Genomic DNA, 7,137 nt, shown 5'->3' with positions numbered 1-7,137 from the left:
AAAGAAGTTCGGCAATGTGCCCTTCAGTTGGCAAATCTGACTCTAGATGAAGTCCTATCCAGCGCACAGTCTTTTGAAATTTCACGCACTGCTGGGGCGCAAATAGAGGCGTGGGGTGAGGTCGGGGAAATACAACCGCTGTGCGCTGTTGACGATGCGTGCGGCGTGTTCCCGCCGGCCGATTTGGCCGCAGTATGCTCCCACGCGCAGCCTCGGCCTAACCGTAAACAACCCTCTAAGAAACTGCAGCAAAATCCACGGCACCTTCCTTCATGTCCGCAGTGTTTTACGAAACATTCATGGGAGGACTCTCCCCAACATTGGGTCGTGTGTCACAATTGCAAAAAGAAGGGTCATGTGTCTGCCGTTTCCAAATCCGACCGCATACATGATGTTCATGACCGTGACGATGATTCTGCTTCTGTGTTGTCTATCAATTGCACTTCTTCCCTTTCAGGGAAGTTATTCCTCACTGTCCAAATCCTTGGTCCGGATGTTCGCATGCAGGTGGATACCGGTTCTGCTGCCACTATAATTAATTCTCAGACATATCTTCAGTTGGGTTCTCCACTCCTATCACCTGTCACTCGGCAATTAAGGACGTACAATAAACAGAAACTTTCTCTCTTGGGACAGTTTAATGCTGAGGTATCTTAGAAATCCGTCGTTCGCACTGTTCCCATATTTGTGGTCGACCAGAGCAATGCAGAAAATGTTTTTGGTTTCGATGCCTTTCGCGTTTTTGGGTTCTCCATAGATGACTCTGTCAGTATCGTCTCTGATGCTATTCCTTATGCTCAATTGGATTCCTTGTCGACGACATTTTTGTCCCTTTTTTCTCCTGGGTTAGGCCGTGCAAATGACTTTGAAGCTCGTATCGCACTCAAACCCACTGCTCGGCCTAAGTTTTTTCGGGCACGGTCCATTCCTGTGGCCCTTCGTGATCGGGTCAAATGGGAGCTGGATCATCTCACTGCTTCAGGGGTCTTGCTTCCTGTCAGTTCCAGTGAGTGGTCCTCTCCTGTCATTGTCGTTGTTAAGCCAAATGGTGATATTCGTCTCTGTGGCGATTTCAAAACCACTGTAAATGCTCAATGCCTCATTGACACTTACCCTATGCCCCGACCTGAAGAATTGTTTACTAAACTTGCTGGAGGCCAGCATTTTTCTAAAATTGAACTTTCGGAAGCTTATCATCAACTTCCTCTTGACGCTGCTTCCCGCCAGTTTCTGGTACGTAACACGCCTTTCAGCCTCTATCAATACCAATGTTTGCCATTTGGGGTTGCCAGCGCCCCTGCTCTCTTTCAGCGATTTTTGGAACAATTATTGCTCCCTGTCCCTGGGTGTATCAATTACATGGACGATATTGTTGTCACTGGCTCCACCACTGACTAACATCTTCAGAATCTCCGCAAAGTAATCTTCAGAAATCGCAGTTTTTTCAGGCATCTATCACGTACTTGGGCTTCCAACTCTCTCGGGATGGTATTTGTCCGCTTCAGCAAACTGTCGCTGCTATCGATGCCCTTCCTCGCCCTACATCCGTTAAAGAACTGCAGGCTTTCTTGGGGAAAATAGCATACTATCACAAGTTTTTACCGTCTGCTGCTTCGGTGGCTCAGCCGTTGCATCGCCTGTTGCATAAAAACGTGCCTTTTCACTGGTCCGCGTCATGCGATGCAGCTTTCCAGAAATTGAAGACTATGCTGAAACAGGCCCCGTGCCTGGCTACTTATCGACCTGGCCAACATCTTGTTCTTGCCACAGACGCCTCTCAATACGGGGTCGGTGTAGTCCTTGCGCACCGTTTTTCTGACGGTTCTGGACAACCCATTGCTTATGCCTCCAAAACGCTTACGGATGCCCAACAAAAGTATTCTCAGATTGAAAAAGAAGCTTTGGCCATTATTTATGCTCTTCATAAGTTTGGTGTTTTTCTCTATGTATCCAAATTTCATCTTGTTACGGATCACAAACCACTTGTTTCATCCATCAACCTTACTTCCCGACAAGGCTGCACACCGCTTCCAGCGTTGGGCTCTTTACTTGTCTCGTTTCAATTATGAGATTCATTTCTGGCCGACGGCTCAACGTGCGAATCCTGATGCTATGTCTCGCCTTCTCATGGGTCCTGATCTGGCATTCGATAGGGATGAACTTTTGTGTTTCCACCTGGATGTTGCCGAGCAGCGGGTTGTGGACGGATTCCCCATCACCGGGGACCGGCTGGCTGCTGCTACGGGTTCTGACCCTACCCTCTCCCGGGTTTTATGCTGTATTCAGAAGGGTTGGCCAGATCGCCTGTCCACTAGGACTTCTGATACGTTGCGGAACTACTACGCTTTGCGCTACCACCTCACGACTAGGGATGGTGTTATCCTCCTTTCCACTGACAATGCTTCACCGCGTGTTGTGGTACCTGCATCTTTGCGTGCTTCGGTCTTGGCCTCCTTCATCAAGGGCACTGGGGCAAGTCTCGCACAAAATCTCTGGCGCACCGTCATGTGTACTGGCCCGGCATCGACTCTGAAATAGCACACATGGTCGCTGTCTGCGGCCCTTGTGCATCACAGGCCGCCGCCCCAAAGTCATCTTTGTCACTGTGGCCTTCGCCTGAGATGCCCTGGGAGCGCATTCATGCTGACCTCGCGGGACCCTTTTTAGGTACTTATTGGCTCCTCGTAATTGACGCCTACTCTAACTTTCCTTTCATTGTCCATTGCATGTCGCCTACCACCACGGCAACCACAAAAGCTCTTGCCCGCATTTTTTCTTTGGAAGGCCTTCCCTCTACTCTTATTACTGATAATGGTCCGCAATTTGCCTCTTCCGAATTTGCGGATTTTTGTGCTTGTCACGGCGTTATGCACGTCATGGCCCCGCCGTTCCATCCACAATCAAAACGGTGAGACTGAACGACTGATCCGCACATTTAAGGCTCAGATGCGGAAACTTCTGACTTCTTCTGCTGCTGATGATGCACTTCTCCAGTTTCTGGCGTCTTACCGTTTCACCCCCATGTGCGACCACAGCCCGGCTGAGCTCTTACATGGCCGACAGCCCCGCACACTACTTCATCTTCTGCGGCCTTCCACCTCATGGCCGCGGGTGCCTTCACTCGGCCGGTTTACCACCGACAACCTCGTCTGGGTACGGGGATATGGCAGGCGACCAAAATGGAGTCCGGGCCACATCTTACGACACCGTGGCCGACACCTGTATGAAATCCAGACGGACACGGGTGTTGCAGCTCGTCATTTGGACCAGCTTCGGCCTCATGTGACGGCAACGCCTGTTCCGAACGCCGCTATACCACCTTCAGCTCTACCTGACACTCGGGATCTTGGCATCTCTCAATACTCACAACATAGCCCTCTCACCATCATCTCGGTGTCAGCACAAGAACGGACGCCACCAGGAGGCGTGCCCATGCAGGAACCGGATGACCATCCTCTGTCGGAGCCAATACTCCCCCCTCCTCCAACGGAAGCTCACACATTGCCCATGTCTCCTTTTATATCAAGCAGACTTGCCCCAGCGGGCAGATTGGTGCATGGGGCCCCAGCAGATTCGACCCCTACGTCTCCTGTCATCTCGACCCGTTATCATCGGGGACACTTCCGTCCATACGGGAAGCCTCCTCCTTGAGACTTTACGGCCAGTCAAACAACACCTATGGATGTTAGCAGTCTCCAGGCCACCTCCATCAAGACCAGTGCAACAATTTCAAAGGGGGGAAAAGTGTTGTGACTCGCCGATCATTCAAAGTGCCATCGCGCAATTACGCGCGTCCTCTACATGCGGCGCTGTCTGCCAGCCATGCAAAAGCTGCGCCACCTAAGCGGCCAGCCAGGCAGCGGCCACTAGACATGGACTCAGTGTTCATTCGAATGTTACCTTGTTCACATGTCTCACTTTGTCAACTTACTCAGTGACTTATATGTGTTGTGTCGTTTTGAAATATATGTGTTCAACTTGACGTTATAACAGTCTTTTCTGAAAGTATTTGTATGGAGTGTAGCCATGTATGGAAGTGAAACATGGACGATAAATAGTTTGGACAAGATGAGAATAGAAGCTTTTGAAATGTGATGCTACAGAAGAAGGCTGAAGTTTAGAAGGGTAGATCACGTAACTAATGAGTAGCTACTGAATAGAATTGGGGAGAAGTGAAATTTGTGGCACAACTTGACAAGAAGAAGGGATCAGTTGATAGGACATTTTCTGAGGTATCAAGGGATCACCAATTTAGTATTGGAAGGAAGCATGGAAGGTAAAAATCATAGAGGGAGACCAAGAGATAATACACTAAGCAGATTTTGAAGAATTTAAGTTGCAGTAGTTATTTGGAGATGAAGAGGCTTGCACAGGACACAGTAGCATGGAGAGCTGCATCAAACCATTCTCTGGACTGAAGACAACAACATTAACAACAACTTTCCAAAGACTGGTTTATGTAAACTTCATTCAGAGATCTGTGACAGATTTTGAAAGTCATTACCTGGATGGAGGGAGTGAAATGTGGAAAGGATAAAATGGATTTTAATTCGGTGATCACAGAACATGTCTTTGCTAATCCCACTCACATATTCGAGCTGCCTGTAAGTGATGTGTTGATTGTGTGTCACCACTGCTAAAATGTTGGTTGCATTTCTCTCATCGCTTTCTGTTGTACTTCATTGGCTTATTTCATTCTTCAGATTTCCAGTTTCTCAAACTCACAGACTGTGAGGGCTTGGCATGATCAGGTTACCTTTCAGCACACAACCACACATTGTAACAGTTTGCCGACATTTACCATAAACAAAAACCATATCGACTTTCTCAATTATCTTATATATTCCGAAAGCCTGAAAAGCTTTATATGCAAGTTGTCTGCTGGCTACAACAGTAGTGCACACACTGATTGGCCTTAAGCACACTGGCAAACACACAAATTACACCCGAGTTATATAACTGTGTACATTTGGTACAGAAGATCAGACATTTGTGGGACTTTTACTTTTGAAAGTAAAACATGAAGAAAATGTGTGTATGTTCTCAGTGCTGTGCTAGTGATAATTCAAAAACCCAGAACAACAACATCAGCTATAAAACCAGCAAAGCGAGCACTCATCTAGAGCAGCAGTCGCAAACCTTTCCACTGATGGTGCTTGTAAAATATAAAACAAAAAAGAATAGGCAAGATGCTTATAGTATGACAAAATTGGTTTTATTCTGTTGCTTGTTCATGGAGCTAACAAGACTATTATCAACATAATAATATTACTACATGCAACTGATGATACGGCAGCAAAAATTAAAGTGGTATATAGTTCAGTTTAAAAGGAAAGAAGATCATTGTTTTTATTTGGCAGCAGCTATAAACATTAAAAATTACTTGTATACATCAGAAAATTGACCACACTGCACACCATGACTTAGCAGAAATCACATCTCTATATATTTACTCATTGTCATGATTGCCTCACTCTTGTAAGACACCTACTCCATTATTAGCACCAAACATGGCCAAGTTACTCTCTAAAACCAGCTGTGCTGATATAACCACGGTGATCGGACTAATGATGATGCATATCTTAGAGTGGGCATCTTACTCCCATGTAACAAGCACCTGAAGACTAAAATTGGGACTGTGTGCCTGCCAGTACATGCCTTATCAAAATCACCACACTTGCAATTATAAATCTTCCCTCAGATAGTTCTAATAGACACGAAAAGGATTTGAAAGGAGACACTGCCCTTCACTGAACTGAAAAGTTTATTTTCTCTAGTACAAGGCATGGTACACCTTCCTAATGTTTCTACACACATGTACTGACATTCACTCTTTATTTCTGCTTGTTATTACCTTTCTGGGTTAACCATTGCTTCTATGTATCTTTGCTAACAACTCAGTTCTAATAATGATGAGTTCTCAATCCTGTCCACAAACATTTAACGATTCTATCGAACTTCTCATGGCACATAGCCATGTATCGTCCTACCAGGTCTGACATCTAGCCAAGAATCCCCAGTACTCCTTGCCTTTCGTGTCACCCATAATGGCTGGTGCCAAACTGAGCTGCTTGATCCCTGGGGGTTCCCCCAGTGGCAGTGCTGCTGTGGTTAAGGTCTAGGTATCGATACTCGAGGAGTAACTATATCTGTAACCTTACATCCTGTTTAATTAGTTCGCAACTTGCTGTTTGTTTTTAGATTAGCTTTTAAAAGAAAGGAATGTGGTAATTTGTCTTCTTCCTCGAGTCCCCATTATAATATATGAAGTCTGCTCAAAAAATTCCGGAACATTCGTAATTTCACGCCAGTGGTGTGTTGGAGCGAAACGTGGTTGGCAACCCTGCACATACCTGTGTTTAATGTGTAACTGCTGGAAGCTTCATTGTTTTATGTCTGTTACTTATTGTTCAGTGCTGTATTGAGTAGAACTTTGTGTCACACAGTTTGTGAATTTTGAGATGACAGAGTTAGAGCTGCAACGTGTTGGCATTAAATTTTGCATGAAACTCAAGAAAACCTTTACAGACACACCAAATGCTGCAGGAAGCCTGTGGCAATAACTGCTCAAGCCACACACGGTGTAACGAATGGTTCACATGGTTTAAAAATGGCCGGATGTAAGTTAAAGATGACACTCGTTCATTACGCTCTTCGACGTCTACCTACGATGCTCATCTCAAGAGCGTCAATGAAATTGTGCATGCCAATCAAAGACAGGCTCTCCAAGAGATCCCAGAAGAATGTAATATTTCAGTTGGATCATATCATGGAATCCTGATACAGCATTTTGAAATGCATCATCTTGCCCTCAAGTTCTTCCCATGGCCCATGATTCAAGACCAGAAAGTCCAATGGTTATGATGCTGAGCTTCAGGTTTTCTTTGACTTTGAAGGATTAGTTCATCGTGAATTCACGCCACAGGGACAAACTTATTTAATTGACCGTACTATCAGGACATGTTGTGATGCCTGCGAGAAAATTTGAGCAGGTAACGGCCTGAAATGTGATGAAACAATTCGTGGCTCTTGCATCACAATAATGCACCCACACGTTCATCCCTGTTGGTACATGAGTATTGCACAAAAAGTGAAATCACTGTGCTGCCTCCTCCTCCTCCTCCTGCTCGCACTCCA

This window comes from Schistocerca cancellata, chromosome 1, assembly GCF_023864275.1.
Source record: "Schistocerca cancellata isolate TAMUIC-IGC-003103 chromosome 1, iqSchCanc2.1, whole genome shotgun sequence".
Classification (NCBI taxonomy): Eukaryota; Metazoa; Arthropoda; class Insecta; order Orthoptera; family Acrididae; genus Schistocerca; species Schistocerca cancellata.
This window is presented reverse-complemented; position numbering follows the sequence as displayed.